The sequence below is a fragment of the Protomyctophum parallelum genome, assembly GCF_964188405.1.
Source record: "Protomyctophum parallelum genome assembly, chromosome: 5".
In the NCBI taxonomy this organism is placed as follows: Eukaryota; Metazoa; Chordata; class Actinopteri; order Myctophiformes; family Myctophidae; genus Protomyctophum; species Protomyctophum parallelum.
The window spans coordinates 4575503-4584694 of NC_139702.1; positions in this window are offsets into that span (position 1 = coordinate 4575503).

Consider the following 9192-nt stretch of genomic DNA (forward strand, 5'->3'; position numbering starts at 1 on the left):
TGTAGCCATGCCCCTGTGTTAGTGAGCAGTGCCCAAGGTGTAGCCATGCCCCTGTGTTAGAACAGTGTCCAAGGTGTAGCCATGCCCCTGTGTTAGAACAGTGCCCAAGGTGTAGCCATGCCCCTGTGTTAGTGAGCAGTGACCCAAGGTGTAGCCATGCCCCTGTGTTAGTGAGCAGTGCCCAAGGTGTAGCCATGCCCCTGTGTTAGAACAGTGCCCAAGGTGTAGCCATGCCCCTGTGTTAGTGAGCAGTGCCCAAGGTGTAGCCATGCTCCTGTGTTAGGAGCAGTGCCCAAGGTGTAGCCATGCTCCTGTGTTAGGAGCAGTGCCCAAGGTGTAGCCATGCTCCTGTGTTAGAACAGTGCCCAAGGTGTAGCCATGCCACTGTGTTAGTGAGCAGTGCCCAAGGTGTAGCCATGCCCCTGTGTTAGTGAGCAGTGACCCAAGGTGTAGCCATGCCCCTGTGTTAGTGAGCAGTGCCCAAGGTGGGTGTAGCCATGCTCCTGTGTTAGAACAGTGCCCAAGGTGTAGCCATGCTCCTGTGTTAGAACAGTGCCCAAGGTGTAGCCATGCCCCTGTGTTATAGTCATACTTCTACACTGGATTTGTTGGTGAAATGAAGGTGAGCAGACACGGAAAGATCGATATTCTACAGGTTTGTACTTTTTTTTTTAAACTACAACTTTTATTGGAAATTTTAATCTAACTCGTTGCACTACCACCGGCCAAGCTAAGCATGGATGCGTGTGTATGATGACAACTATAGCCTACTAATAATAATTTAAAAAAAAAACTGTTTTGACCAAAACAAAATACTCTATGCTATAGGAGCTGCTAGGGAAACTAGACGACAGCGGTAATTCTGCAAATAGACCCCGTGGCCTCATTGGATCAATAGAAGTAGGAAAAAAAGCTTGTCCTATTCCAAGCCCTGTTCTATATGGATGTACTGAGATCTATGCATGTTGTTCACATCACCCTGGACATGATTGTAAATGGCCTATTGACATGCCTTGAACAAAACAAAATATGTCTTCCCTAAACAACTAATGAATTGCTGCTTTTATCTCTAGGCCTATACTTTTTTCTGAGGATTATTAGCTGGTTGCTGTCGAGCTTCACTTAAAGGTATTTTCAGTGATTTCACTCAAAAAACCTTAGGTTTCGTTTTTGGCTGTGGGACCCAGCCTTTTGTCCAATCAGGATAGAGAGTCAAAAATGAAACCTAAGGTTTTTTGACCCCCAGGGGTTAACTGGGGACAGGGAGGAACTTCTTATATGGTCAGCACACTCTATAGTAGGGAGGATTATCACAACAAAACAAAAAAATAAGTGATATTTGAATTAAGTGAAATCACTGAATATACCTTTAAGTATTAGTTATCAACACAGTTTAACACTGATAATTTCATTCACATAGAATATAAGCACTTAAAGGGGTATATTTTGTTTTAGTTTTTGTTCTTCAAAATTTTATCCCACGATTTTGCAACCCAGTTTTTTCACCCAGTGCCAATTATCTAATGTAATCCTGGGCGCTACACTTCCTCTGCCAACCTGGGGGGCAGCGGAATTTCCCTGGCCGGACGTAGTGGAAGGAACACGTTATTTCCGACCAGTTCCTTTCCCCTCCATCAGGCGCCCTGGCTGGCCGTTCCTTTCCCCTCCATCAGGCGCCCTGGCTGGCCGTTCCTTTCCCCTCCATCAGGCAGCCTGGCTGGCCAGGGGGACGTTTTAGAGACCAGGATTACTGCATGGGTTGGTCTACCCGTGACGCGCGGTCCCGGACCGAGACGCTAGCCTGGTTAATAAACCAGACTAATATCGCACGGATTCTCTGGTGTAGGAAATGGGCGTAAAATTGAGCCTCTCCAGACCGTAATCCGCCGGCAGGCAATTTATTTTGCCAACGGCTGATTCGGTCTGGTTTATTAACCAGGCTACCGAGACGCCACCCCCATCCATACATACTGTAGCCTACATACCTAGCCGATCACCCAGCCAATGACCAAACGTACCATAGTTACGTCATGAGCCAATCCCTGATTGGCCCAGCAACACCACCAAAAATACACAATCCCTGATTGGCCGGGCAACGCCACCGACATACGCATAATAATAATATTCGGGGTGTGTGTGTGTGTGTGTGTGTGTGTGTGCATGCGCGGGTGCTGTGTGCTTCGGACACAACCACCACCACCTCGAGATTCCATTCCAAAACGCTGTGGCGTGAGATTTTAGAATGTAATCATTACAACGCATGCATTAATGGAGCTTATGTATGCATGCTGGTCATTGGCTGCTCAATCAGTGGTCCAAAGTAATTTTATCTACTCAAGTACTATATAGCCTATACAAATGCTTGCGCAGTACAATTTTGAGGTACAATGTGATGCGTTGTGAGCTTGTAGATCTGCCTATTTTGGGGAAAAGCTTGACAATCTTTGGAAAATGTGAGTACCTTTACACCAATTTAACACTTCAGTTTCAGTTCAGTTTATTTTTATTTATAGTGTAACATCACCCCAAGGGGTCTCTGTGCACTTCACAATAACACAGCAAAAAAAACAGCAATAAAAACACAATAGCGAAGAAGTAACGCATAATACAGCGTCAATACACATGGCTGACATACAGTAAGTATCATGCGATAGGACACAGCTATAGATCACAAATAGGTGTAAATGCGTTCAGAAGATCCATTAATATAGAGCAAGGTGAATGATTTCAGTGAACTAGGGGGAACCAAAGATGGGTTTTAAGTCTAGATTTAAAAATGTCTATGAGTTGTATTGGTCTTTTCATTTGCATCTTCCTAAAAAGCAGGAGAGACATGGTAAATGGTAAATGGTGCATTTATATAGCGCCTTTATCCAAGGCGCTTTACAGAGATTGTGCATTACATTCACCCATTCACACACACATTCATACACCGATGGCAGCGGAAACCATGCAAGGCACCAACTAGCACATCGGGAGCAATTAGGGGTTCAGTGTCTTGCTCAAGGACACTTCGACAGTAACTCTGGGGGAGCCCGGGTTCGAACTGGCAACCTTACGGTTGACCATCCAGGCACTCTACCCCTGAGCCACCGCCGACATGGAGACTCCTATTAACTGAACAGACACTCTATAGCAGTGGTCCCGTGGTCCACCTCTCTGCGGACCCTGCAGAAATGATAGAATAAAGAGAAAAGGCCTGGGCCCGTGGCTCAGCGGTCCAGGCACCTTGGCTGGACCGAATAAAGAGATAGACTAGCAGTGACACATTCACACATTCAGGTGACTAATGAAAAGTGGAAAAAAAAATATTTTCATACTCTGCCACCCCAGAGGGACCCGGTTTGTGTAGCTTGGTTTCACTGTACTAAACAGGCATAGTTGTTTCTAGGGGTGGGGGGGTGGGGGGAGGGGGGCAGCCCCACGCGGCCCGCGGCCCGCAGTTTTATTTGATTCAGCATTTCTAGTTGAGGACCCCTGCTCTATAGCAATGAGTAGGCTACTATCACAATAGTGCTTATTAACACTTATTTGAAACAAAGAAAATCACCAATATGTATATGAAATGTCATCATAACGAAGGAAAAACTTTGTTCACAGTGAGGCAGATCGATGTCTATTCAAATGAAGTACACAATCTCCAGGCTAAGTTCAGCTCTAGCAGAAAACTCTCACTCACCTATACCTCGCTCGCCCCTTTTGTCCTATACGTAAATGATCCATTTAGCTCTTTTAAAATAATAATTCACACCCGTGTGAACTGAGTGGTGCAACTCCCCTCCCTCGCCCCCCTCCTCTCTCTCACTCTCATTAGCAGGCAACAGTGCAGCACTATCTCTCTCTGTTTCTGACACAACAGCGCCCCTACTGGTACTCATAGTCATACTGGTGTTCATAGTCACAGGTAGGTTAACGTCACATAGGTGAACACGGACATTGCTGTTCCTTGGAGTGGTTGCACCACACCAAAAAAGTATCTAAATTGATTCAAATGTGGCATAATTATTTAACCTGTTTCTATCTCTTTCCCTTAATAGCTCTCACACTACAGCCTGGTCGCCAGAAGAAACATTTCTGCACAACCTTTGTATCACAATTTTTTTTTGCATGTGTTGTGAACATTGTCTGCAGAAGAGAACCGCCTTGTAATCAAACGCTAACCCTACCTAACCCTAAGCCTGACCTCACAAAAAACAATGCCTAGACCTAACCTCGACCCTAAACCTAACCTTATGAAAAACAATGCCTAAACCTAACCTTAAACCCTAATCTTAACCCATAAACCTAAACGTTGAAATGCAACATACGTTTTTGTGGTCCAGAAACATTGTCCTCCTGGTTGAATACTATACAATGATGGAGCATGCACGGAACACTAAACAAAACAAAAACGATTTCACCCACTAATTCACACCTTAAAAACACAAATTTACACCGTTACACAAATCATCACTTATTTACACCTTCTTTACATAAATGAAGCTGATTCCGATTGGCTTGACGTACGTATGAATGTGATTCATCTTTAATTCACTGTGCATTATATGATATATTTTATTTTAAAATCCCTTCTGCCTGCATGTTGCTGCTAGGAGTGTTTTAAAGATGGTTAGGATGTCTAAACCTATTCTTATTTTTGCCTTATCCTGTTTCTTATTTCTCATTTTAATTTATGTTCATTACATTATCTGTATTGTATCGTTATTGCTGCACAGTTCAATGCGCTTGCACCTGAGTACGAGTGAGTGACAAATAAACCTTATTGATTCTTCATACTTACATAATTATTTTCCAGAAAATCCTTTTTGGAAATTTAACAGAATACATGTGAATACATGACATAAGTTGTGGAGCATTTCCACGAGCCTCCTGCTCCAGACTAAACATTTAAAAACATATTTTCGTTTTTTAGCTGCATGCGCTAGCGGCTCCAACGTGTGGCTTTGTGCGTCATCCTCAAAAGCCACGTTATCTCGGAGGCTTAAAGACCTCACTCTGCACCACCAACTGCAACCTCGGATGACTGGACCCTCGTCCAGTGTCATTTCTTTACCTCCAGCTATCATGGGGCGGCAGTGGCGATTCAGAGTTTGATCCCGGGCTCCCCGTAGAGTTAGTGTCGAAGTGTCCTTGAGCAAGACTCTGAACCTCCTAATTGCTCCCGATGAGCAGGTTGGTGCCTTGCATGGTGTGAATGTGTGTGAATGGGAGAATGTAATGCACAATCATTGTAAAGCCAAGGTGCTAAGGGGTTTATTTACTCGCCTTGTCTTTTGTTAATCTGTCGACGTGATCCTATGACGCTTGCTTTTGGCGCTTCGGTGCCACCCATGGTTTCTTTCTTTTCTTGCCGTCTAACCCTTTCTTCCTTCTTTCGGCCTCTTTTGCCAGGACCTCGTCCTGCAGTTGCCTTAGCTTAGCCTCACAGCACGTAAGCAGGTTCACCATGAACGTCATCCAACTCTCACTTTCTGTCACTTTTGAGTCTTCGGCCAGCTGCTGCTCTGCGCCCTCGGAGCCCTCCAATTCTGCTAATTCTTCTAATTCCGCAGCCTCCTGGCACTCCAACTCTACCCTGTCCACATCCAGAGTAACACATTGTAGTCTTTCGGCCAGGACCTGCGTCAAGGTGTGCACTTTGGCGAGGGTCTCATTGCGGATCTTCACATGCAATGTGGCTTCCTCGTAGCAGTCCTCTGAGGTGCATAGTTTGTTCACGGGCCCCCGCAGGATCTTCTGCTCTCTGGTGCGCTTTGCAGCCAAGGAGGACGTCAGCTTCTCGAACGCCTCGTCCACGCGCTGTTTCTCCTCGTTGAGCCCTCGCAAAACCTTCTTGTTCTCCGCCTTGGTTTTCTCCAGGCGGTTCACGGTCTCCCCCTGAGCCACAAACATCTCCACAAACTCCTGCACATCTGTGACTCCGGAAATGTCCTTGATGAATCTGAAGATGGCTCTTTGCTGTGTCTTGCGGTGCGTGTGTAGGGCCTTCTCGACCGTCGTTTCAACCTGAGCCTTGCGTTCCTTGAACCGTTCCCTGCAGAGGTCCAGGATGCATTCCCTGTCATCGTGCTCCTTCCAGAGCGTCTCTTCCAGCTGCTGGAGCTCCCTCTCCGCAGCCTCCGCGGACAGCAGGGCGTCGTTGTTCATGTCTTGCAGTTTGCAAAGCTCCTCCCTTTTTTCAACTACGCTTGCCTCCAAGCTGTCCATCTGGTTCTGGAAGCTCAAGCTCTCCAACTGCAGGTCGTTTTTGATTTTGAAATAGCCCCGGGCGACGTCCTCCGCCTCCTGGAACTTGACCTGCGTCTGCATCAGGCTGTTGTCCAACCCGCGCCGCTTCCTGTCATCCTCCTGCGTCTTGCGCCCGTGTTCCTCCGCCTTGCTATGCCCCGGCTTCAGGGTCTGGTACTGCAGCTTGAGGTCCTCCAGGCGCTGGCGGCTCACCTGCGTCGTGTGTTTCATGGCGTTCAGCTGCTTCATCTTGGACATGGACTCCTCCTTCAGCGTGGCGACAGACATTGGTCCCGACGTGGTGCGGTAGGTCACAGCGTGAAACTCTACCAGCTGTTTGTGCAGCTCCTTGTTGGTCTTCCTGAGATTCGAGATGATCTCCTTGTTCTGCTTGATGGTTACCTGTGCACTGCCATCGTAGGCCCTCATCTCCCCCTCCAGAAGGTTCACCTTCAGTTGCATTTCTGCAATCTCCTCGTCTAGGGATAACTCAATAGCCATTTTAGCTAGCGGTGTAAACGTTACTCTACGAGCCAGAAAAATAAACTAAGTGAATACGAATTTCCCACTTCTTTGTGAATGTGCATACTAAGCATAAACGTAGCTGAATCATTGGCCGTAAACGCATCATATACCATGTGATCCTAACTAGGTTATTGCTGACATCAGCCATGACCAAATATGGAATTCAAGCTTTTGGGACATCTACAAACTTTGGTGCATTATTTCTCCACTTTATAATATTACAAATTTGTATTGTACAAACGAGGTATATAGCTTGTAACGATCGGGCGTTTGTGGAATGATCAACATGCAGCTAATCGTGTGGATAGCGCCACCGAAAAATGTGCCAAAATGGCAAGTGGTTGGTTTTGACCCTAGCTTTGAGTTTCTTAATGGATTGGATGATTGCACTCTCCCACAGTAATGAGACAAAAACTGGAACTCAGTAGCAGGTGGAAGATCCAAGTGCAGCTGCAACAGCGTGGCACTTCCTCATGCTGGTCATGCACCGACCAATAGCCACATTTTGCTGGGGGATCACTGGGATGGATGGCCTCCCATTCACCAGATTTAGTCAGCCAACGTGGTTGGCCACGGCAGGCCATTCCATCCTCTCCACTCACAAATTCTGGAGGTACTCTGTGATGATCCTCCTGGCTATATGGGGACGAGCGTTGTCATCTGGCCTTAGGTCCCAATGCCCACCAAATGCCCTGACTGCCCCACCAAACATGATGGCATGGGTCCTAATAATAATGTGTGTGTTATGCAATGCATGCAAGGTAAAGGAGAGCTTGTTTTGTACTCCTGCTCTGTCATAGTGAGACACAAGGGGGCAGTGTTTAGCTTTGTCCCATGTGCAAGAGGAGTGCGAGTGGCATCTGAGACCTACAGGAACTGGTCAAATACACCTAAGTGCCAATTAAACACCATTCATAGAATATATGAATGGGGAGGAATATGGGTTTACCCTCCATTACATGACTGGTGACTACTGTTATTAGAATAATCTATAAAGAGAAAGAGAAGATGATGATAGAAAAGGACGTTTCCACACTCACTCCAGAGGGAGGGCCACGTATTGCATTATAGGCTACTGCCGGGCAGAAACATCTTATCTCCGTATTTTAACCCATTCTGACCTGAGATCAGATTCATACGAGGTTTCCACTGGACACACACTGGTCTGATTAACCCATTCTGACCTGAGATCAGATTCTAAAAATGTCAGTCGCTCTTCGATTTTTCAAAAATAGCAGACCTACAAGCTCGTATCGCGCCACTCGGTGGCGCGATATGAGCTTGTAGATCTGCTATTTTTCAATAGCTAAAGCATAACATGATGCCGACACCAAAATGGTTGCCCGGTCAGAATGGGTTAACTTTTTCCGTAGAAATAAATGTCCTACTTCGTCATTCTATGTCACACAAAAATTGGCAAAAATAGCCGATCTAAAATCTCAAAAGTGTTGAAGTGCGACGCCTTTTGAGCAATTTTTTAATTGGAATCCTGTAAAGTACAATTTGTATTTCATTTCAAATTTGTTATACTTATGTAAACTTTTGTAACTTAAATGTAGACGTGTAGGTGAACTTAGACTTTTTTACAGGGGCCAGTTTCGAGTTACAGCCATCCCTATAGGTGCTCTTTGAGAGCGGTTTTGAAGGAGTCTAGGGATTCACATTTATTAATGGCTGTTGCTCGGGTGTTCCACATTTTAGTGGCATATATAGGAGCGAAATGAAATGTATCCCTTGTTTGAGCTGAATCTGGGTTGCACCTTGCAACCAAGAGTTGCATGGTCGAAACCATTTGTATTGATTTAAGCACGTCGAATAAGGGATTCTAAGGTTCAAGTGGTTTATGTAAAATATACACAATTATAAGTCCCTATCTCACACGAGGCTTGACCGCAATTGTACTTCCAAGTTTAAATAAAGGTGATGATGATGATGAAATCTTACAAGCTCAGTTGTGAACTTGAAGAACTGCTATTTTTCTGCTATTTCGATACAAAATAAATACAGTACAGAATACAGATACAATACAAGTGCAGATCCCTCGATCCTTAAGGAACCCTGGTCAATTTAGAGTTTAGTGTTTAGTGTGCTTAGGAGTGACCAGAGCATATAGTACAGCCCACTGTAGATGCCAACATCAACTCTGTACTGGGCTGTGTGTGTGTGTGTGTGTGTGTGTGTGTGTGTGTGTGTGTGTGTGTGTGTGTGTGTGTGTGTGTGTGTGTGTGTGTGTGTGTGTGTGTGTGTGTGTGTGTGTGTGCATTAAAATAACATACTTATTATCATCATTATATTATATTCTTATATTATTATCATTAGCATGTGCCGTTACATCAAAATCAATACAGAATACTTAACGATAGCTCAAACATATGCGCCTGCAGTACATGTATTGTTGCGTTAATTTGTAAGAATTCAACTTTCCTTTTTCTAAATCAT